At 52.3% G+C, this 24,285-nt stretch overlaps 1 protein-coding gene across 2 annotated transcripts in view; it reads left to right on the top strand.

The window, feature by feature from the left end:
- KCND3 (potassium voltage-gated channel subfamily D member 3) overlaps positions 1–24,285 on the top strand; it is a 208,849-nt gene that overhangs the window by 14,784 nt on the left and 169,780 nt on the right. The window lies entirely within an intron of this gene.

Genomic DNA, 24,285 nt, shown 5'->3' with positions numbered 1-24,285 from the left:
GTCAGTGGTTGTGAGAGCGGCTGAGACAGAGAGGCGGGCAGGCGATCAGGGCTGCAGATGGGGGACAGGTGGATTCACACGGGTAGGATACAGGAGACTTTGGGTGCTTCACACTGGAACCGTTACGTTAGGTTGGTTTTCCAGTCCAGCAATTCAAACTGCTGCAGTTTTTGGAAAGGGATTTTCGGGCTGGTGCCCATTTCACAGCTCTCCTCCTCAGTATCTCAAAATCAATCTCAATCTCTCTCTCTCCCTTTCTCTGTTTGGTTTTGTTTGGGTTTCCCTCTTTAAACACACCCGTAAACACAAACTTGATTCTTCCTGAGGAATAGCAATTATTCTGCCGGAAAATAGTGTAAATAAAAGGCAGGCTGGCCCTCCCTCCCCTCAGGGGAGGGGCAGAAGCCCTCAGTAACTGCTACAGCATTTTTGTGTCTCTCATCCAGCGGGGGAGCTCCTGTTCTGGGGCCCAACAGGGCTCTTGTGCACGTGCTGTCATGACTGGAAGGCCCCCCTTCCCCTTCCCCAGGCAGGGAGAGGAGCAGAGACTTGGCTGTGAGTCTGCTGGCCCCTGGACACAACCAACCCCTTCCAAGAAGCTGACACCTGTACTCCAGTCGTCAGTGTTCATCCTCTGGTGCTATCCAAGCAGTTTTTCTTTCTTTCTTTCTTTCTTTCTTTTTATTTATTTATTTATTTTTTGGAAGTAGGAACCAGTCCCCCAGCAATCTCTTTTGGAAGAGGTGTTCTATAGTGACCTCAGACCAACTTCCAATGAGGACCTGTTTGTGACAAGGAGGAAGGAGTTACCGCAATGCCTCGGAGCACGCAGAGTTCTCGGCCAGAAGGCTCAGATACCGTGCCCTTCAGGTTGAGTCCAGTGCTGGTGCCTCTGTCCAGCTTGCATCCGGGCCAGAACAGAGGCCCAGCCTCCCCCGCCCTCCACCTGGCACAATGCAAATGATGGGTGAGTGGGAAGGTGGGGGACAGGGAGGGAAGACAGCTCAGCCTTTGCTGACCACAACTGGATGGAGGAAGATTGCATCTTGCTCATGTAATCATATTCCGGGTGTCAGGACTGGAATGAGTGTCATTAAACTGAATCAGAAAAATCGTTTTAATATAAGTGCCACCTCACACACAAGCTAGTTGATGGAGAGATGGATGAGGCTGGGGACGCCTCCTTTGTAATGTGATGCTGTAAAATCCCATCACCTTCATTATTTCCCATGGAGCCAACGCATCATAATACCCATGAGCGGCAGAACAGCTTGAATTTAATATACAGAAAGTCCAATCAAACAATAAATGGATGGAACTATATAAAGAAACCATTTTCTGGGAGGCTGGCTCCATTCTCTGGGACTCAGCTCCCTGACACATGAAATGTGCATCAATTTTCCCCAACTCATGCAGCTGCCGAATCACCACATGTGATATTTGTTTGCTTCCAAAGTGGAAGCGGGGAACTCTCCCCCCCTACATTATCTGGCTATCGATGCAAAATTGCAAATCTCACTTTCTTTGATTTGCGTCCAGTGGTTCCTGGTGACACAGCGAAGGCACCATCCCGATGCCAGCCAGACTGGAAGCACAGCCCCCCTCTGTCCCAGGACCTTAGTCCCAGTGACACTTTGTCGTCGTCCTTAAACAAAAGTCTGGACACCGGATTCGGGACACCAGACTGGGCTGCCGGCGGGGCTGGGATATCTCCACCCTTGCAGTCATCTGAGAGAAACTGGCCAAAGCCCTCACCGTGCTGACACACGCCGTGTGCCTGTGACGCTGGGACCGCCCGGCCTTGCCTTGGGGTTGTGCGGAGCAGACGTTCCGTCCCAGGCTGGACCCGGCCACCAGCATGTCTTCCGTCTTTCCTTCTGTCCCTCTTACCCAACCGGCCATCCAGACTGTGGAGGCAGATATCAACCTGACTGGCCACACAGGGTTGAAAAGGCAAATCAGCTCCTTGATGGCTACACAACACATATCAAAGACTGATGGCGATAATGTTTTTATGCTTCTGGTGGGAGATTCCCTCCAGCACTGTCTCCAGTATCATGGGTAACTTAGGGTTGACCATAATTACAGGCTTATAGCTGCTGAGAAGTATCATTAGTTTATTTTTACTTCTTCCTGGCCGCGCCTACTTAAGCAGAAAAAATCAGTAGAATTTAAACGAAATACTAAAACCACAGACAGCACGCATCTTGATTCAACCCAGCAGATATCCTTGAGCACCTAGTATTTGTGACACACCCTGTTAGGCAGTGTTGGGCAAATAGAAATAACTAAGACCTCGCTCCTGTCCTAAGAAGTTGATGATGCAGCGGGGGATTTGAGTGTGTTTATGAGCAGATAGGCAAGGAAGGGGCATGTTCTGGAGTGATCGGGAAGTATTTGGCACGGAATGCTTAATAAATATTTGCTAATGAATGAGTGACTGGCTTCACGGAAAAGGTGACATTTCAGCTAGACCAACAACAGTGGGTAGGATTTTGAGATGCGGAAATGGGAAATCCAAGTAAATTGCAAAAGGGCACGGTGCTCGGGAGCTTACCCAGTGCGCTGGTTTGCTAGTGTTTAGGGTATATGAGGGAAATGGCTAGAGATAAGCAGGAATAAAAGGCTTGCTGGAGACACAGAGGACCTCAAATATTAGGCTAAGGCATTTATCTGGGAGGCACTAGGGAGCCACTAACGGCGTTCCGGTGTCGCGGTGATTAGGAAGATCTGAAGCCATCTTCTGGTTGAATGTTAGAGGGGGCCCTTGCCCACTGTGCGGCCAGCCAGCAGTCTGATCCAGGGAAGAGGTGAGGAAGGCCTGACGTGGGATGGTTGCGGTGGAAAGGGACAGAAAGAGGTAGAGTGGAAAGACATCCAGGAGAAGAGAAGTCAAAAGTAACTCTGGAATTATGACGCCGGGTGATTAGAGATGGGGAGGCGGCACACGTCCCAGGAGGAACGGTTGGCAGGAGGGCAAGGGAGGGTAGAGACAGTAAACTTGGCTTTGGATCTTCTCTACTTGCAGTTGACTCTGGACAGCCTTGAGGCAGCCGGCAGGGTGGTGGGAAGGTGGGTCTAGAGCTTAACACAGAGAAGGGGGCCAGGCCAGCAAGGCAGTTTTGGAATGGGGTGAGGCAGGGAATCGATGAGATTACCAAAGAAAACCGAAGGGAAGGAGGAGGAGAGGCCCCACTTCTCTGGCACCCTGCCCCCTTCAGAAATGTGGAAGCCACCCGTGAATGGCTTCCAGGACGCCTCCATTCAGCCTCTGTCCTTGGCCTGTGGCTGTTCCCTGTCATACTGTGTTTCTGCTGGGGCCAAAAGGTCATATTGGTTTTCTGAGTCAAATAAGGTTTTCTTTTAATCTCCTACAATGATAATTAAATAAACAGTGCTGACCCAGGAAGGCAGAATTGGCTTATGGGCTTTGCTAAAAATAAATAAATAAATAAATAAAAGAATCCTCACATTGGCATGTGGATAGGATAGGTGGGGTCTGAATGGTCACAGAGCAACGGCCATCTGTGCCTGGCCCAGGGCGGTGCTAACTGGGAGTGCCACAGCCTCTGCGGATGGCTCTGTCCTGGTCCCTGAAGTGCCAGACCCCTGAGCAGAGCCTCTGGGGACTAAAGACACTGCCAGTACTCCTCCTCCCCCTCTTCTCCTCTGAGAGAAATGTCGGACACACTCCTGGCCTCCCTGGGAACCTCATCTGGCCTGGCCCCTCCCGGAGACACCTGTCTGGGGCCCGTGGTCAGCAACTGGCCAAGTCATGGCTCAGTGATTTAGCAAACATGCACCGAGCCCTGGCTGTGAGCAAGACTCAGTCGAGGTTGACTGGGGAGGCTGTGAAGAGAAACCGGGGCGAGGACTACATCCTGTGGGGTGGGTGCTGGGCTCCCATTCTGTATATGAGAAGACCGAGGCTCCGAGGGTGTAGGGAACTTGCCCCACTGGGGTCTTCTGACTCCTTTAGAGTCCACTGCTTCTTAAAGAGCTTCAGTCCATAACGGAGATGCCCTGTGGGCACAGAGCTGTGTTTCTGGGTTCAGCAAGGTAAGAGGTATGAGTGAAGGGTAGTAAAGTGTGAAGGGAAGGTGGAGGAGGCAGGAATCAAAACGCCTTCTCGGAGGAGGTGGCATTTCAGCTGTAGTGGAAAAGTTAAATGTGCTCGTTCCTTATTTATTCAGCAAATATTGTGGGTCTACACGTGCCGGCTGCGTGCTGGGGGCTGAGGAGGTACTCACGAACCGAACGGCCAAATCCTTGGAGGCCGGCATTCTCACCGGAGCAGCAGACAAACAAGTGAATGTATAAAATGAGAATGTAAAGTTGGCATAAAAGCCAAGAAAAAAGAGATAAAGCTGATAAGGGGAGAGAGAAGGAGGGCATCGGCTGGACTGGGGTGAGGGTTCAGAGGAACAGCCCCTCTAGCCTCTCTCCAGGTGGAAGTGCCGTCCACGGTTGGTCAGGCGTCGGAGAGAGGCTGACCCCAGGACAGACATGACAATTTAACAGCTATGTTGGAACCTCGTGAGGGTTGCTGTCCAGAAAGTGGAGAAGCAGCTGTTTGCCATCCTTGCTGAAGACTGAGTGAGTAGAGATAGGCTCGCCCTGACATGTAAAGGGCTACTGTCCCTCATTATCAACAACCACAGCAACAACAATAATAGCTTCTACAGTGTTCCAGGTACTGGGCTAAATATAAATTATTTATATGCATTTCCTCATTTACCTCCCCCATTAGTCATATGAGAGGGAGAGATCACTGTTTTCTGTGTTTTTTATTATTTTAAAAAATTTTTATTTTAATGTTAATTTATTTTTGAGAGAGAGAGAGAGAGAGAGAGAGAGCGCGCGCATGAGTCAGGGAGGGGCAGAGAGAGAGAGAGAGAGAGACAGAATCCAAAGCAGGCTCCAGGCTCTGAGCTGTCAGCACAGAGCCCAATGCGGGGCTCGAACTCATAGACCGTGAGATCTTGACCTGAGGTGAAGTCGGAGGCTTAACTGACTGAGCCACCCAAGGCACCCCTGCTTTCTGTTTTAAAGCTGAGGAAACAGAGGCTTGCTCAGAGCCTACTGCTGATAAATGGAGAGGCTGGGGTTACAAGGTGCACTGGTCTGACCTGCACGGGCACCTACCCTATCCCTAGGGACCCAGATTTCTATCCTTGGAGAGGCCTTTGGGGGAAATCTCCTTCCGCAGCCTCTGTCTTGGGCAGAGGGAGGGGAGGACACCATGTCCCCAGGGTGCTAATGTGCCTGTACCAACTCTTAGGCCTGTTGGCAAAGGTCATGAGCATTAGGAGTGGACACAGGATGGTGAAGAAGGACAGATCAGAGTCACTGGAGACAAGGCCAGTGGGGATTAAGCTCCTCTGGGCCCCCAGAGACATGACCACAGGGGACAGGCAGGGGACGAGGTCACCAACAGGCACAGTGCGTCCTGGTGAAGGGGGGACAAAAAAGGAGATAGGAAATTTTAGTGTAGTAGTAGAGTCTGTGCAAAAAAAAAAAAAAAAAAAAAAAAAAGGGAAGAGGGAAAGTTGTAAATATGCATACTATGTAAATATCCTATGTAAATTTCTTTTAGAATAACTTTCAAATCTCGTGCCATCTTCCTCTCTGGAGAGATTCTGGTCCCAGGTGGCTTTGTTGCCTTGTCCTCCATCTGGGTGTTGGCAACATCCCCACCCTCCCCTCAGCAGGCCTCCAGGCATAACAGCTTTTCAGGGGTCCCTCCCAGCGCCCTGGAGAGATGGCAGGCCCAGGTCTGGCAGCAGAGAGCTGGAGGCCAGCCTCATGTGTGGGAGTGATGGGAAGCAGCTCTGATAGGGCCTCTCAGAGGCCCTATCAGAGCCCGGTGACAGAGGGCAGGCTGGCCCTGTCCATCGTGTCCGCCCCCCACTCTAGGTCCCGCCCACTGCTGATGGGGCAGGTGAGGGGTAGGGTGAGGAGTCTCCTGGGGACCTAGGGAATGTCACCCCATGCACGCATGAGTCGCAGGTGTTACTTCGTACCCACCCTTGGTGAGGAATCACAGTACAAATGTGACTCTTTCTTCATGAGCGGTGACCCTCACTCCTCCCCTGGCTGTCTCTCCTGACGGCTGGTGTTGGACATTTTCAGCTTTTTCATGCCACATGAGAGAGGAACGAGAGCAATTTGCCATGTGTGACCCTACATTCGTTTTTCTTCTGTCCCTTCTTCCTCGACCTGTTTCTCTTCTGCGTCCAGAAGCTGCTAGAAGTTCTCCCCAGAGTTTTGTATCTTGAGGGCATGTGTCTTTGGAGCCAAAGCCCCCTCGTCTCCCTCTCCTCCCTCCCCTCTCCAGCAGAAGCGTCTCTCTCCGGGCTAGGAAAAGGGCATTGTGTCGATTAATAAAACATTTTTCTGCAGTCCGATTGCCATGCTCAGAGTTTGGGCAGGGCTTAGAGATGATGAAGCATTATGCCCACCCCCACCCCACACATTGTGTTTGACTTTCTTGATATTTCCATGTAAGGTCAGCTTCTCATCTGAAGAGCAGAAAGCCGCTGCGTTCATGCTCTGAGTTAGGTGTTTTACGCCTGGGCTGGCCCACGTGGGTTGCCCGAATCCTTTGGCTGGGGAGGGCTCCCTAGGACAATTAGGAGCCAGGAGATGTGGGTTGAGGGGCCAGTTTTGGCAGGCTGTGTGACCGTGGGCAAGCTACTGTCTCTCTCTGGTGCTCAGCATTCTCTACTGAATGATGGATTGAACTTAGTAGTTTTCACCTCCTAGCCAGTTCCACAAGCTGTAAGTCTCTCACTCTTCAAAGAAAAACTGATCTTTAGTCCAGCAGCCTAGAGGATCCATAGCCTGTGGATGGCAAGGCACTGGGGACCTTCCCATTTCCCTCTCTTCACCTCCAAAGAAGAAAAAGTTAAAAGAGTCCCTGGCCAAAGTGGCCACAGAAAGGCAAGTCTGCAGGAGGGCCTGGGAGGTCCTGCTTGGAGACTCCCCCAGAAAGCTCCAGGATGCCTGATGGTGAGCGAGGACGACAGGGTCAAGGTCAACAGCCTGCAGCCACATAATACTGTGTTTGGAGACAGCAGGGAATTGTGGATTCAGCCCCAGGGCTCCTCTGCACGGGCTGGATGAGGGGAAGGCATAAGATGTTAACCCTGGGACCGTCAGACAGCCATCTGAGGCACACAAGTCTTGGGTTTAGAAAGAGTCCAGTTTGCTATCCCGCTTCACAGCTGGACTCCCCTCAACAACTCCCAGCAGATGGTAACAGGTCTGCCTGAACATTCAGGGATGGATGCTAACCCTTTTGGCCACAGTGCATTCCATGTAGGAGAGGGCCAGTCCCTCTTCTGTGTATTGAGCCCAAGCCTGCTTCCTCTACACCCCAAAAGGGTGAGAGATTTAAGAACCCAGAAGGTTTTGGGGCACCTGGGTGGCTCTGTCGGTTAAGTGTCCAACTTCGGCTCAGGTCATGATCTCACGGTTTGTAGGTTCGATCCCCGCGTCAGGCTGTGTGCTGACAGCTCAGAGCCTGGAGTCGGCTTAGGGTTCTGTGTCTCCCTCTCTCTGTGCCCCTCCCCTGCTCATGCTCTGTCTCCTTCTCTCAAAAATAAATAAATATTAAAAAACATTTTTTTTTAAAAGAGCCCAGAAGGTTCTGTTAAGGAAACCATTCTGCCAGGCAAGTATACTTATGGTCAAGGAAGTTACTAGGGGACTCGGTGGCAAGAAGACCCTGGGACATTGGTCCTGGCACAGCCTTAAGGTGACCCAGGTCCAGCCCTGGCAGCTCCTAGCCCTTCAGGGAATGGAAGCTTGATGAGCGAATGAACTCCAAACCAGGCCCTTTGGGGTGAATAGTCAAGGGCTTACACAGCACTGATGGGCGGATTCTGAGGCCGGTGGAGCCCCCATCCTTCTACAGTCTCCCATCACCCCATCTCTACTGACACCTCCACCAGGGGCTGGTTTCTTGCTTGTCCCACCCCATCCCTATTATCCCATTGGTCTGGAAATGACCCTCCGTTCTCCACTCTCATTATTTTATTACATGAGCTCCCCACAGGAACGCAAGAGAATCTGTATATTGCTAGAAGCATTTGTGTGGGCAGAGTGGCTTACATTACCTTGAGGTATTTGAATGAAACTAACCGTTTAATGCTCACAGAGGGCCGGGGAGAGGGTGAGCAGTGAGTGGGCTCTCTCTGGCTGTGAGCATGTCACGGGCTTTCTTGCCAGTGTGCACAGAGGACAGGGACTAAGGAGCGGGCAGCAGGTGGTGGCGGTGAAGGGGAAGCTTGGTGGACATGGGCCAGCTTCGTGAGTCTTCTCCTAGGGAGGCTCTCTGCCTTCTGTCAGCACCATCTGAAAGCCTGGGTAAACAGCCCCATCTGCACAGGGAGCCCCTGCTCCTCCCAGGCAGGCACTGTGGTCCCAGACCCCGGCTCCCAGCAGAGGGCCTGGCACACAGAAGGGGCTCCGTTGTCAGGTTCTGGCCCATCCCTTTCTCTTCACGTCCTGCCAGTTTACTTCAGACAGTGAGAGGAACCTACACATGTGGGTGTCAAGAAAAAATGACAGCTGAAACTTGAAACCAAGTAGGACTGGCCCGTGAGTCAGGTGCAGGGTTTGTGCATTTCAGGGCACGAGGTGAAGGAGGATGTGCCCAAATTTAGGGTGGGGTGTGTAGCTCCGGAACCTTTCCTATCCAGATGGGGCAGGGCCACAGAGATCGTCAGATCTATTCGACCTGGAGATGCCACAGAAGAGACAGGACATGTAGGAGTGTGTATGTCATGTGAAGAAGTTGGCTTGGAGAGCTAGAAAGGGCAAGTTGTTCTGGATAAAAGGCGAAAGTTGTAGGAGAGACTCAGAAACAGGCACTATGCTCATGAGGTGTGTGTGTGTGTGTGTGTGTGTGTGTGTGTGTGTGTGTGCACATGTCTGACGACCTGGCAGCAAAGAGGGGTGCATAGGAAGGAGGTTTTCAGTGTAACCCTAGGCTCTTGGTGGCACTGGGGAACCTCTTTTTGCCATCTCGAGTGCCTCCAATTCTTGGAAGGTTGGCCTACTGAGAGGTGACCTTTGTCCCTAGCAGAAGCATCATCCTGAGTCAGGCCTAGGGCTTCTGGCACTCACATGAGCCCCTCACCCACCCATCCCTCTTTCCCAGAGAGTGATTCTGTACCTGGGGAATTCAGAGAGAATTGATGGGGATCTTGTCTTTATGAATTTGACTACTCTAGGGAACTCATGTGAATGAAGATGTTAGGTCTTTTACTTTAAAAAAATTATGAAATATATCAAACATACAAGGGAAAAAAAATCTTACCATCTCTCAGGCAGCATCTGTAAAACTCCCTTCTGCCCACAGACGTGAGTGCCTTTTATGGGAGTGGCAGGATTATTTAATAAAACTCATGTTATAGGATAAGGGCAACTTTATTTTAAGGGGGGTTGGGGCTTGTATATATACAAAGGTATGTATGTTCTATTGTAAAAGAAAAAGTTAAAAACCTTTTTTCTTCATGTTAATTGTTTAAAACTAAACCAGAGACTAGAGACCAGCTTGTTTACCATTAAACCTGAACCTGAGAGATTCCATAGACCTTGGATTTGTAGTCCTGTTTCCACAAAAATGTGTTGGGAGTGGGAGTGGAAACCACAAGCCTCTGACTGGAGACGCGATTTGAATCTGTCAATGTCACTGTCCTTTATTCATTCAACAAACATTCCTGTTGTGTTGACCATTTGTGCTCTAAAGGTGATGGGAAGCTCGCCAGGTGAGGTCATCAGGTCCAGAAAATGAATCAGATGAACTGCAGTGACACCTGTCATCTTGCTCGTTGGCAGAGTTAAGGACTATGCACTTTGGGCGATGGGGGCAAGGTGAAGGCAGAAGCCGTCTCTGATGATCCAGCCCTGAGGGATTCCCCTCCAGGCGGGGCTGGCCCCACCCTGGCAGGGGCATGGCAGGGACCATAGCCCCTTCACTTCCCGACTGTGTAAGAGCAGGAGCCAATTCTCTCCTTCTTCCATTTGTTGTGTCTACCTCCTCATGACAACTAGAATTTCAACAATATAAACTTTGCTTCTGACCAAGAGGGCCCCCTCCACCCTGAGTTTGTGCTTCCTTCCTGGCTTCAAGTTTGATGGCCATTTCCTTTAGCTCTGTGCTCCCTTGGCCATGCCTTTGACCTTGCTCCCTTGGAGCTGGCCAGGCTTCTTGAGGTAGGAAGATCCTGACCAGGGACTCTGCTGCCCCCACCACCCAGCTGCCCTGGGGGCTGAGGAGATCTGTGCCTCCCTGCGTGTGTGGAGCCCATTCTTAGCCACTCGTGCAACACAGCCCACAGGTTGGAAATTCTAGAATCCTTGGTTTCACCTCTACCCACCTGGCGCTCTCAAGGTCCCAGCTGGGCCATCCTCGGTGGCAGTCTGCTTTGGTCCAGCACTGTCTGCCAAGCCAGGGAAAGACAGTGAAATCCTAGAGTCCAGGACTGTGGTCCAGGCGGAGTCTTGGCCCCTCTGCCCTGCCTGCCCGGCCCTGGCCAGGAGCCCAGGCAGCCATAATGGTACATAAGTGCCTGTTTCCCTCCTTCTGCTGAATTGCAATAGAGTTATAACCAGAAGGCAATTCAGAGGCGCTGACTGGGGTGTGGGATTAAGGAGTGAGGTAAGGGATGAGTTCTCTTCTCCCTTTTTGTGTAGGACTGATTCCCCCCGGCCCCTCGAGAAGCTGAAGATTTACTTAGGCAGGACACCTTTCAAAAACGAAGAAATCCTGTGTGTGTGTGTGTGTGTGTGTGTGTGTGTGTGTGTCACTGTGCAGCAGGAGGGGAGATGGTGCCACCTGCCTGGGTTCCGCTTGGTCCCAGAAGGCTATTTGACTGTAAGTTCCCCTGTAACCTTTGCATCCATCAAGGCTCCCTGTCAGGCAGGCTTTCCTGAGGTCCAGCCTCTGTTCCTCATGATAGGGTCCATTCAGTGCTTCAGCTCAGCCATCCCGGAAGCTGGGGGTCTGCAGGTCAACCTCCTTGCTCCGTGGAACAGCTCTGGCTTTTGAGACCACGGCAGGCTGTCTATTCTAGTAGTAATGATAGGAAGCCCTTCACAGAGTGGGCCAGGCAATACCCTAAATGCTCCGCATTTGTTAACTGGGTTTTCCCAACAGTGTCCTCCCCTTGCAGATGAGGCACGGAGAGACGAAGTAACTTGTCAAAGTTCCTCACTCAGTGGCAAAGCAGGGTTTCAAACCCAGGCATTCTGGCTCCCGTCCCCCCCCCCCCAGCAGCTGCACTAGATTGTCACCCGCGTGTTGACCATTTTCTTCACCACTTCCTCTGTGGGACTCCGTGTCAGTTCACTTGTATCGCATGACACATCACCCCAGAAATCTAGCGGCTTGTGCCACAAACATTTATTATTTCTCATGACTCTGTGGGTTGGTGGGGCGGTTCTCTGGGTCTGGGTTGGCTCAGCTGATCTCTCTGTTTAGCTGTGGCTCGACTGGGGATGGCTGGTGTAGGATGCCCGCCCCCCCCCATCTGGTAGCTGGCTGGAGCAACAGGGATGGATTCTGTGTCTCTTGTCCCACCATCCAGTGGGCTCCCAGGACCCTCCAACTGGTACACTGAGGTACCAAGGGCTAAAAGAGTGGTTAACCCTAATGCACAAGCCTTTTCCAACCCCCTGCCATGTCACATTCGCTAATGTCCCAATAGCCAAAGCAAATCACACGTGCAAGCCAAGATCCAAAGGGTAGAGAGATCAATTCTGCCTTTTGATGGGAGGAATTACAATGCCACACTGCACAGGGAAGTGAATACCAAAGGATGGGAAGAATTGGTGGACATTTTTGCAACCCGCCACAACATCATTACTTTGAGCTACGGGGACTTGATTTTACAGTGGGTGATCAGTGGGGATGTATGAACAGTCTGGGCAGGGGGCCGTCCACGGGGACCTCAGCCTGGTCAAAAGTCCAAGTTGTTTTCATGATGCCAACACAGGGGCAGTGGCTTCAAGCTGTAATATAGTGGTGTGACTGTTTTGGTGAGGGTCAGGGAAGGCAGTGAAGAGAATGGGTTTTCCTCTCTGGTGATACCAGTCTTCCTGTCCCGAGGCCAAAGGAAGGAAGCCATAGGCTTGTTCACTCCTGAGGACTGTGATTGCTGGCCTGGCTTCTCCAAGAAGGCCCCTGCTAGAGAGAGTGGACTCCAAAAGCAGACAGACCTGAGTTCTGTCCTCAGCTCTGCCACTCTCTCACAGCAGGACCAAGCAGCAGGCTACCTGCAGACCACAGTTTCTTCTTTTGGCAAATGAAGATTGCTCTCGGATTTAGAAATAATGCCACTCGTGAAGTGCCTAGACCAGTGCCTGGCCATGCGCGTGCCCCGGTGTGAGGGCGGGGAGGGCTCCTCTACCCTTGTGCATGGGCGGGAATGGCCAGAGGAACAGAGCCGTCGTTGGTAAATAACTCTTGGCTCACCCAGGAATACCAGATGGTGTGCCAGCAGCTCGGGCCAGGGAGACGCAGGGCAGAAACTACAGGGAGAACAGAAGTGGGACTATAGCTGCCCAAGGGCTCAGCTCCGTGGGCACCGCTCACACAGGTGAGCAGGACGTTGCTTGAGCCCCTGAGTCTTAGACACGGGAAAGCTAGGATGACAGCCTCCGTGTCAGCCAGGGAGCAGCCACAGCCGCACTGGAACCCAGATCACTTTATTTCCTGGCCACTGCTCTTCCCTCCACGCCGTGAGAGCTAATGTCTCCCTCTGGCCTCCCTTAAAATACCCAGTTCCCCGGGTCATCGTGCTGTTGGGTCCTTGTCCGGTTCCCATGCTTCTATGCAGAGCCTCAGCATGGGGAAGTGGGGGGGGGGGGATGTATCGTAGGTGCAGAGGGTGGCAGCAAGGAGGGAGCGTGGTATCTGCTGGCAGCTGCCAAGGAGGAGACAGGCCTTTGCAGAGGCTCCGAGCAGAGGTCAGTCCTGGCTTTCAGACATGGACGCCGAGGAGACAAAGAGAGAGCCATCCCCATCAAAACGGCCTCTGCCCTCCTCTCTCTTGGAGCTGCCTGGAGTGAACGAGGAAAGCGATTATTTATCAGGGTGTTGGTCAGGAAATTGGACACCTTCAACAAAGACCAGGAAACATCGTGCCAACTGGGTCTGATGGGGGTGACTGGGCTGCTTGGAGCACAACGGCCTCGCTGACGTCAGTGTTTGCTTTCTGGGGACAGCTAAGGACGCCCACCGCGTGTAAGATGAATGCAGGAGGGCAGGCCCTCTGTGGCCAGCCCGAAAGCTGGCTGCCAGCTCCTGGTGGGACAGCCAGGGAGCAGCAAAGTAGGCCGGGCTGTAGCCCAGGTCCCTGGGCAGAGACAGCTTCACCCTCTGCAGCACCTCCCTCCTCCCCAGGACAAGAGCGAGTCCCGGCTCCTGGGCAAATGCCCCACTGCTCTGGCAGAGGTGGGAGGAGGCAGGGCCTGACCTGGGGGCCTTCCCTAGAGTGGAAGCAGGCATTTGGACGGGGTTCCCCCAGTCACTCGCCGCCCTCCCCCACTGTGGAGGCCCCAGGCTCCCCTCCGGTCCTCATGAAGAAACAGAGAGATGAGAGCCCTAGGGAAGGCGCTCTGGAAACAGTCTGTTCTGTTCTCTCCCCTGTCCCTGGAGACCTACGCTCATTCTTAATGCGAGAGGGGGTTTGAGAGAAAGCGTCTCCCCTGGAATTAGGCACTTTACATACATAACTGTGTCTGCTTCAGTCACTCTCTCCCCCTGTCTCAGCCTGGTTGGGGGTTGACATGGGTGTCTCCCCCACCCCACCTCCAGCCCCAGGTTTCCCTGAGGACCTTCCAGCATTTTGTCCCTGGCCACTTTCTGGGCGAGGGGGTGGGGGCTGAAGAGGCTCATGCTCTTGGGGGCCCTTCTGGGCCTGACCAGTCCTATGGGGAAGAGAAGAAGGGCTACCCAGTCGTGTGGTGGCACCACTCAATGGCAGACCCGGTTTCTCCATTTGGAGGGTGACTGCGGGCCATGAGCGTTCCCCCTTGATGTTGCTAAGTGGGGCTTTTTCAAGTATTCTGAGGATCAGCATCCTTAGCTAAAAAGGATCTTGGGCTTTTTGGGGTATTTTCTCTGGGCCCAGATTTTAAGCCATAAATATCTACGGACTGGTGGGGCCATGGAAGATTCATCTGGGGTCTTTTGTGGAGCCAGCTCCAGTAGAGGAGATAAGGTCCCAGCAGGGGGGTGTGGAGGAGTTTGGTCCAGGGTGGGTAGGGGAGGAGTGGCTAGGACTGAGGGACCCTTTGACCATGGGACTCTCACACGTCCAACCAGTTCTGTACCTCAGGGCTCTGAGGAAGGAGCTCTCTTGTGGCCTCTAACTTCATACTGACTACATGCCACAGCACCTGACAGGGACAGCAATGGCACAGAACTTGCTTCCATTCATTCATCACAGCCGCCGCTCTTCCCAGAAGTGGGCAGTGAGAGAATATAGATGTTCCCACCCCGCTGGGCCCCCGAGCAGGAGACAGTGAGTGAAGTTAAAGTGTCTGCAACTGAGTTCATGGCCGGATGGAGGTGGGGGTGGGGGTGCCTGGAAGCTTCCAGTGCCTGCTGGACCTTTAGGAATGAGAGAGTTGCCTGCCTGTTGAGGGTGGAAATAGAGGGTGGGGGAGCCACCTGGAACAAGGGAGTAAGAGGCAGACCCAGGGTGAGGGAGGGAGGGCTGTGCACCCCAGGGTGCTCACGGTGGAGCGTTTAAATACAGAGGAGAAACTCAATCTCTGCCTCTTTGTTTATAGTTGCTTTTGCTCCTGAAAAGCAGCTTCCATCCCTTGAATAATTACAGCAAAGAAGGCTGAGGTTTTACGGAGGGTTTACAGGGAGCTGGGGAGCATGTAAAGGTGCCTCTGGAACACGGGGCAGGCAGTCCGGCACTGACTGCCTCCCTTTGATTCGCAGAACCAGGAACAGTGAGTAGAAACACGCTGTGTCTGGGCAAGTGGGCAGAGTCCAGCTCTGGGGACTTCAGCACGACCGCTCTACTTAACTGTTACGCAGCCTGGCTGCCTCTGTGAGTGTGTTTCCCTTCCCCGATGTGGATATGTCATTGGGTGATAAAATAGAACATGATGAGTGTCATTCTAAAGCAATTACAAGCAAGATGCATAATGGCAGAGCTGGGGAACACGGCATATGGCCTCGGGCAGCCGCCGTGTGCGATGCTTCTGCTTCGGGAGATTTTGTCCCCACCCCCCCACCGCCCTGAAAAACCAGATTGGGCTTCATGGTGAGGAAGAAAAGGCCATGGAAGCCCCCCACAGCCCACCAGGCGGAGGCTGAAGGCCCTGGGGGTGGAGATCAAGGGCGGCCAGACAGAGGGAGCCTGCCAGCTCCAGAGGGTGCAGAAGAATGGGGAGCCACAGGAGCACCCTCAAATCGCAAGCTGAGCAGCCCAAGCCTGGAGAGCGTTAGGGGACTTTGGGGGGCACAAAGAGTAGAGGCTAAGTGGTGTTCTGATTTTACCCATGCTGAGTCTTCTGGCTGTCTTTGTTCCCTCACTCCAGCCCCAGCCACTTCCTGCTCCCCGGGCAGCTCCCTGGCAGCTCGCAGCTCTGTTCATACATCAGATTGCTAAGTGAGGCTCGCAGGGCCTCCAGGCTGCTCTGTTTGTCAGTGACCAACTTTTCCCACTCTTCCCAGGAAATGCCTGTGCTTCTGGGCACTGCTAATTGGGCCTGAGGCTCTCTCCTACTCTAGTCTCAGCTCAGAGATCTGCAGGGCATTGGGTAAGTGTTCTAGAGTGGATTAACCACGGGCCTCTGGCAGGGAAGAGCACAGCCTGGTCAGGTTAGGTTCGATGCCTTTGTAGAAGCTGTATTACGACCCTCTCTCTGCCACATACGTAGGATGCAAATATCTCCCTGGCACAGCCCAACTGTGTGTGTGTGTGTGTGTGTGTGTGTGTGTGTGTGTGTGTATACATCCACACCTGCACACGTGTGTGTCTCTGTGTGTGTATGTCAGATGGTTTGGGGACAGCCTGTCTGTAGGCTGCCAGATCACTGGGCAGAGCTCCCAGGGACTCCAAGGTGCTTATCCAGGCCCCCTGGAAAAGTACCAGTGACCCCTACTATTCCCTGATCTGCAGTGGGAAGTAGTCTGTTTTGCCCAGGATCTCCCCAGGCATGTATTCCTGATCTCAACTGAGAGAGTCCTTGACTTTCTTCTGTCCATCCACTGACATGCACTAGCAAAGAATGGCAAACGTCGTTTGTAAAGGGTCAGAATAAATATTTTAGGCTTTGTGGGTCGTACCTTTTCTGTTGCAACAACTCACTTGTGCTGTTGTGGTGCAAAAGCAGTCATAGATGATAGGTAAATGAATAAGCATGACTGTTTCTAATTTTATTTATGAAAACAGAAGAAGGGACAGATTTGCTCCAAGATGGTGGTTTCATAAGGAGCAGAGGGCAGAAGCCTGACACCAGGACTTGCCCTCTGCAGACTTCCTCTTTCTTTGGGAGCCCAGTCAACATCTTGCTTTAAAATGAAAACTTAGGGGTGCCTGGGTGGCTCAGTCAGTTACACATCCCACTCTCGATTTCAGCTCAGATCTCACATGTCTTCATGAGATCAAGCCCTGCATCTCTCTCTCCCTCCCTCTCTCTGTCTCTCTCTGTGTCTCTCAAAATAAACTTTAAAAATAAAATAAAATGAAAACTTAGCGTTAGCTCATCTATATTCCCTTTTTGGTACATGTGTGCACATACTACATACTTTTTTTTTTTTTTTTACTTAGAATCATATCTTTGTAGAACTTGGAGCTGAAAAGGTCATTTCATTCCACCCACTTATTTTTAAGATGAGGAAAACTAAGGCATGGAGAAGTTAGGCTACTTGCCCAGGGCCATGTCACTAGTTGGTGGCAGGGGAGGGATCATGCAAATCCTGGAAACTTCAGGGCAGATCTCTCCTCTCTACCATACTGCCTTGTTTCCAGCCCGTCATGTCCCTAGAAGGGGGCAGAACAAAACAGAACTGGGCACCGAGAAATCATAACCTGGGCTGTGCTGTGGCACTGTGTGTGTGTTTGATTCTGGGGGCCTCTAAGAAGTTGGGGGGAAGTCCTAGAGAAAGAGACTTACTACTTTCTGGGAAGAAACTCTGATTGGCATCAGCCGGGGAGAAGCAGGGACTTCTACCTGGTGGTCTCTTCCACAGTATAAAAATATATTGAGCAGATGGAGCTTTGCAATCATTGTGCTTTGTTCTGGATACCCTCCCTCTCCTCTCCTTATTGTGACCCTGCGATCTGGGCCCCAAGCCCCTCCTCTCGGCCTCTCTCAGATATAGCATTGAGTACAGCAAAACGAGATTGGCCATGCTTTCGTGAGGAAGAGAAGGAAGAAGGGAAAACTCTAGTTGTGAGTTTATTTCTTCTCTGGAGACTTTTAACAGGATCTTCACTTGTCTGGGTCTCAGTCTCCCTGTTGGTATAACAGCAAGGTGTCCAGCAGAGTAGGGAGAAGGAGGCAGAGTGTCCTCATTGCAAAGAGAGGGGAAAGCTCGGGTTCCGGGGTGGGGGGGCAGGTGTCCTGCCTCCTGAGGTCTCTGCCCTGCCCTCCCTCGGGAAGCCAAGTAACCCCGTGAGTCAACCACGGCTTCCGCTGGCATGGCAGGGGAGTGGGGGGGAGGGTTGGGAAAATGAGCTGAACCCAAGCCTGTTGTTTGGCTGCACCTGCCCTTGAAATTAGGAATGCTGTGTGTCAGGAAGAGAAAAGTGGGACTCGAGAGCCCAAGCCAGGCCTGGAAAGGCTCCCGGAGGATGCTGAGCTCAGAGCCCAGACCCTCCAATCAATAGGGCACGGCTATTTATAGCATCAGCCCGAGAGAAACTTAATTATGATCAAAAGGAGCTATTTAATACCGTGCTTGCCGAAGACGCAACCTCTTGTCAGTGGAAATTAATCAGCGGCTGCCGTGGGCTCCTGCCCCCTCGGGCTCCAGAACTGGGGAGGCGTCTGGCGGGAGCCGGGCACCGGCCGCCCCAAGAGTGCTGATGACATCGGCGCCCTCACTCAATCAGCCGGCGTGCAGCCATCTCCCCCAGGGCGCCAGAGGCACGGGGATGAGGGTCCTGGATGCCAGCAGGGCACGAGGAAAGGTTAGGGTGAAGAGGTTTCATGACTCAGGTTCTGGCTCTTCCTGAAAGCATCCTCCCACCACTGCAGCGCACGAGTACGCCCTCTTCTCCGTGCTCCTGCATATTTTATAGTCTGGTTGGGACTCATATGCCACCTCCTAGCTGGGTGGCTCTGAGTGCTGGTTTCCTCATCTGTAAATTCGAAATGGTAGTAGCACCTTTTTCAGAGATGCCTGTGAAGTTTCGAATGGGTTACCACCTGGTGACTCACCAGGAGCAGAGGCTGGCATGGGGCTAGTACCCGGTAAGTGCTAGTTGCTTTTAGTGGCACTAAAAGACCGCCACTCTGACTTGGTCTTCCTGGCCAGACTATGCGTCAGGAGGGCAGAAATGCTGCCTTTACCCCTGAGGTGACCCCTCCCCGTGCTCAGCGCAGTGCTGGCCATGGAGAGGGCAGGGAGATTGATAAATGTCAGCTCTGTCGTCCATCTGATCCTGAAGCTAAAGCTAAGGGAATTCATTCACTCATTGATTCAGTCACTAATTTATTCTCAAAACCTTCATCGAGCACTCATGTGCCAGGCCTGTACCAGACATCGAAGATAGAAAAAGCATTAAACACACACGGACTTTCTGTGGAGCCACTCGCTGCCTGGTGACATGCGTGCAGGTGACACGCGTGTAGATGGGTCATTGCAGTGAGGTGTGAGAGCAGCAATAGGAGTGTGGCCCAGATCCTGCAGGGGCACACGGGAGGGGACACTTAGCCTTCGCGCAAGGCCTCCGAGGCTTCTTGGAGCAGCTGATATTTAGGGTACGACTAAAGGATCATAGCAGGACACGGAGGGAGTGTGCAGGTTCTAGGTAGAGGGAAGAATGTGTGCAGAGAAAGGCCTGGAAGTTAGTATACCAGTCCTTCAGGAGAATCTGGACAGAATATTTCATTTCTTTTTCAAGTTTGTTAATCTATTTTGAGAGACAGAGAAAGCACAGGTCGGGGAGGGGCAGAGAGAGGGAGAGAGAGAATCCCATGCAGATTCCTCACTGTCAGCATGGAGCCTGATGTGGGGCTCAGACTCACGAACCATGAGATCGTGACCTGGGCCGAAGCCGGACCCTTAACCGACTGAGCCACCCAGGTGTCCCTGGACAGGACATTTCAATCCAGGTTGACGTGAACGGCAGAGCGGCAGGGATCAAGCAGTGAGAAAGGAGGAAGGTGCGCCTCAGAAACCCGCTCTGCAGGTGCTCTGGCTCAGTCTTTGGTTCAAAGACCAGTTTCCTTTCCTCCCCAGAAAAACAAAGGAAATGCCTCAAATGGAGGTTTAGAATAGAAGCCCAGAAGTGATGGGTAGAATTCTGAAGGAAGCTGCTGAGGGAGAAGGCGGGAGTCTCCCGCTTGGGACAAATGCTGAAAATCACAGAGATTCCCCTCATGATGATACCGGCCCTGCGGGAAACTGTGGAGGAGATTGGCTGGAAGGACATGGGCTCTGGAGCCAGGCGCCTGGGCTGGACCCCCAGCTCTGGCACCTCTGAGAACAGCTGGATGGCGAATGAGGCATTTTCGCCTATGACGAGAAGGCAACCTCACTGTCTTTCCTGCTGTCCCTGTGAATTTATTCAGCGGCACCAGCTCTTTGACAGCCCTGGGTAGAAACAGGGCCAAGTCTCATGACTTCTCAGGTCATTTTTAGGTATCACAAAAGCCTCAGCTCCTCAGAATTGCTGTGTCCAGGCCAGCTTGATAATCGCAGCCTTAAACTCCATTTCAAGCTAAGACGTCTCCTGTCTCCCGGCCCTGTGTGCTGCAGGTGGAAACCGGGTGGTGGGCACCAGTTGGCTTCTTTCCTCTTCCCCTTCCATATCTATCAGGCTCCTGACAGGAGGGAAATGGCTCTCAAAAGCTGGAAAGTTAAGGGAAGTTTTACAAAAGGCCTACTTACAAAGGTGGTAGCAGGGAGCCCTGCAGGTACTAGGGAAAGAGAAGCTACCAGAAGCAAGAGAAGGGAGCTATATGCACGGGGCCACTGAGGGGGCTGAAGCCTTTGGGAGAGGCGGGACAGAAGCCCACTGGGACCCCAAGCAGGGGAAGAAGAGGGAAGGCCATTCTCCCACCCTCGTTAGCCCACAGTGCCTCCTGTCTAAGGGCATGGGAGCCCAGAAGGGGTGGGCAGAGCATCTGGGGGCACCTCATGGGGCCTCTCTCTTCCTCTGCTCCCAGCTTGGATGGTGAAAGGGAGGACAGGAGGTGAGAGTGTGGATGTCTTCACCCGAGTTCTCTGGGCCTGGCAGATATGGAAAGCGGACAGTTTCTCCCCTGGGGGGCATTTGGAGACACTTGGCCCACCCAGTTGCTGGGAAGTTTTCCCGACGTGTGTGATGCCCGTGCCCTGAGTGAGCACTCAACCCCTTGCTCAGCTCTGAGCGTTGGGCAGGGCCCCCTCTTCCCTGTGGGGCCCCCACCCTCCAGGCAGCCTGGCTCTCGTCACATCAGTCCACCCCAGTCCATGTGCCTGAAAACCTGGGAATGGGAGGCCACTTTCATTTCGCTCCCCCTCCAAGCTGCCAGTGAGCACCTGACCTTCCCTTTAGATTGTTCGGGCAAGAATCAGACACCAGTTTTCCATGTCTGCAAGTGCAAAGGACCTGGGTCAATCTCTCTGAGAGGTCTCCCTAAAGCCCCTCGCTCTTGGCTTGACCTGAAGGAGGAACGTTCCACAGCTTCCCCTTACACCAATGACTCTTCAATGACTCTTTCCCAATCTCCAACCACCTTTTTCTCATTCTCTTCAACCTCACTGATGCATGTGGTGAGCGGACAGCTCAGGTCCTGGTCGGGGGCTTTGCACCTTGCTGGAGAAACGTGGTAACCATGGATGCGGAGCCTCGTCTGAAACTGAGATTCAAGACGTCTGCTATCCAGTGGCACCAGCTGTGTGCCATTAAGTTAATTAGCTTCTCTGTGCCTCAGTTCCCTCATCTAGACAGTGGGGAAATGGTGCCTCATCAGCTTTCATGAGGGTTTAGTGAATTTATTCCTATGCAGCACTTAGATAATGCCTGAAATCTAGTAAGTGCTCAACAAAATGTGGTTGAGGGATGTATTTTCTTTTTTGTGTGATTGGGAAATGATTTGGGGGAGGGTCTCTTGCAAGAAGAACCGAGGAAAGGAAATCAGAGAGCCCCCTCCTTCCCCTCTCTCTTGCTGGCCTTCGAAGCCTAGTAAAAGAGCTTGGGAGGCTCTAGGCCCCTTGCCAAGAAGAGGAGGCAAGGACTGAGGTCTCTGGGTTTTCTCATAGTTGGTGTTAGGTATGACATCAAGCAGGCTTGTGGCCAGCATTCTGCATCTCGTCTGGGAAGGAGTGAGCTTCTTCCCTGGCCCGGACATGTGAATGGGTGGCTAACAGGGGAATGGCAGCTGAGTCTAGAAACTTCTTACCCTTATCATGACACCAGGAGCTACAAGCTCTGAGGCAAGATGGTGAAGCGTGAGTGAGGGTAAGGTGAATCACCCTGTTGGGGGCTGTCCTAGGCCCCCAAATGCCCCTGAGCCTGCCCCAGGGTTTCCTTCTCTTCTCAGACCCTGTGCTGGAGAGGGGGAGGCAGAGGGCACGCGTGTTTGCAGAAGAGGCTTCCAGGTCAGCCCTATCCCATAAGGAGTGGGGGGCGGGGGAGCAGGACCCTTTTGAAAGCAAAGCCTCCCAGCCACACTGCAAGCAGCCACCTCCCAAGAGGCTGTAGGAGGGCGGCATTTCCCCATCCTGACTCCTAGAAGCTGGAGTCTGAGACCGGGGGCTGTGCCCTGTTAGCAGTCCACAGCACGCTCTCAGAAGATGCCACGATTCCTGAGGTGCGCCCTGGCTGATGGCAGCATCTGCTTGCTTGGCAGTGTTTTGTCAATAGTCTCAGTGTTTCACTGGGGACATTCATGCCTCCTAGCTTTCATGCTGTTCCTGGGCCCTGAAACATTCTATGTACACAACCTAACTCCAGTCCTGCTTTTTTTTTTTTTTCTTCCTAGGATTCACTGTCTTGCAGCGTGACTTTACATATCTATTTGATTATCATCTGGCTCCCTTCTTTCTTGGAATGTGGATTCCGCAAGGGCAGGGAACTTTGTTTTGTCTCCCGTTGTGTCTTTAGCATCTTAGCCAGTGTCTGGCACATGGGAGGCACTCAAAAAATGCTTGCTAAGTGAATGCATGAATGAATGAGTGCCCTACTCCACACCTTGGATGTACCCACACTTAATGGTGGCCAATACCTGCCATCTTCACCCCACCCTCACCGTCCAACCCTCGGCTGTGCGCATATCTACTCCCCTCCTGATTATAAGCAAGACCCAATTCTAAAGGAATTGGGAGCTCATACACTGTGTCATCGCAGAAACTGATGGACAGGAAGTGGGGGGAAGGCTGTGATGTGGAGGGGAAAGCAGTGTGGACCGTGGACTCAGACTGACCCAACTTGAGTCAGTCACCAACTTGGTGGTGCCACTCACCAGCTGTGTGACCTTGAGCCTGTGGTTGTAAACGGCAGATGTGTGCACAAGATCTGGGGTAGTGCCTGCATATAACAGGTGGTCAGTAAACGCAAGCCATCATGACTGTGGGTCTTGCCTTCAGGCCAGAGACTTGGGGTCCTCTTTGCCACTTATTCTGTGCTACCTCTCGAGCTCTCTGCCATCAAGCCTTGTCACCTATCCTTCCAAAGCGCCACAAGGCAGAGCTTTCATGGCTGCTGCAGCCAGTGACTCGGACCAGGCCCTCCTCTTCTCCTGCCTGAGTTTTGCCCTGCTGCCTTCGCATGCTTCCTTAAGATTTGCTGTAACCCACCTGATTTTCAAGGCCCTCCTCATTTCATCCTCCTGTTGTCTTGCACTTCTCTGCCCCAGCCAGACATCCCTCCATTCAATAACTCATCCATTCAGCACTTTTAAAGCACCTGCTGGGCACCAGGAACAGTGCTGGAGGCTGGGTCCCGGGGCGAGCCTGATGAAATGCCTATCCTGAGGGGGTTTGTGGCCAGCGGCAGGGGTGCAGACACGCTCGGTGACCCAGTGCAGGGAGTAAGTGCGACAGCAGGGGTGAACAGAAGGTGGTGTTGTCAAACAGCAGGTTACCAGCCCATTAGTGGGTCATGAAATTAACTTAGTGGGTCACGAACAGCATTTAAAAAAAATTAAATAGAGCAGAATAGAAATGTCACAGAATGATATTACGGGAGCACATTCATAATAAGGGGGAAATGTTGTTGCTTTAAAACTTCCATTTCCATTTTATATATTGGGATCTGTGTGTGTCTGTGTGTGCGACATAAAATGTTTTCTTATTTGGGGTCCCAGTAGAAATGTTTAGAAAACACTAACGTAAGGTATATTGGAGCATCCATTCTTGGGAATCAGGAAGAGCTTCTTGGAGGCAATGACATCTAAAAAAAGGCCTGAGATATTAACACAAGTTCACAAACAGGAAGATAGGAGCCTATTCTAGGCTGAAGAAATCACCTAAAAATGCCCAGGAGTGAGAGAGGAGGGAGGAGAGAGCGGGCAAAGGAACAAAAACAGAACAACTCTCTGATTGTCTCACAAATAAAACAAGTATATTCCCACCTCCATGGCTTCCTTTGGGTGTCCTGTCCCTTCCCCAGCCTTCCAATCTCTCCTAAAGCAGGTTGTTTATCTTGCCCAGCCCAGCCCGATGCCTTGGCCTCCAAGACTCTGACCGCCCCCAGGTGGCCTCAGTGCCTCGGTATCGAGTGCTTTTTGCTGTTTCCTGCATTTCTGTCCTGTTTTAGAATTTACAGTTCATTCTGACCCACGGTGTCTCCTTTGAGGGTCCCTGTGGGCATGCAAGAGGTGTTGTGTTGTGTCCATTTTACAGAACGGAAACCAAGGCACAGGGAGGTCCAGTACAGACCCAGGCTCACACGGAAGTGAGTGACAGAGCCAGAACCTTCACCAGATTTTCTGTTCACCCGGACAAAAGCTTTTGTATTTGTATTATGTTGGACCTTGAACATTTGATGCTCATACCGGCCCTTCACCCAATCCCCTCCGGGATCAGGCCCCTCTGGGACGAAAGCCACCTTTTACACCTGGTGCATCACCCCCAATGCTAGACATGTAGAG

This window comes from Leopardus geoffroyi, chromosome C1, assembly GCF_018350155.1.
Source record: "Leopardus geoffroyi isolate Oge1 chromosome C1, O.geoffroyi_Oge1_pat1.0, whole genome shotgun sequence".
Taxonomy (NCBI): domain Eukaryota; kingdom Metazoa; phylum Chordata; class Mammalia; order Carnivora; family Felidae; genus Leopardus; species Leopardus geoffroyi.
Note: the sequence above shows the minus strand (reverse complement) of the source record. Positions and strands in the feature narration are given on the sequence as shown.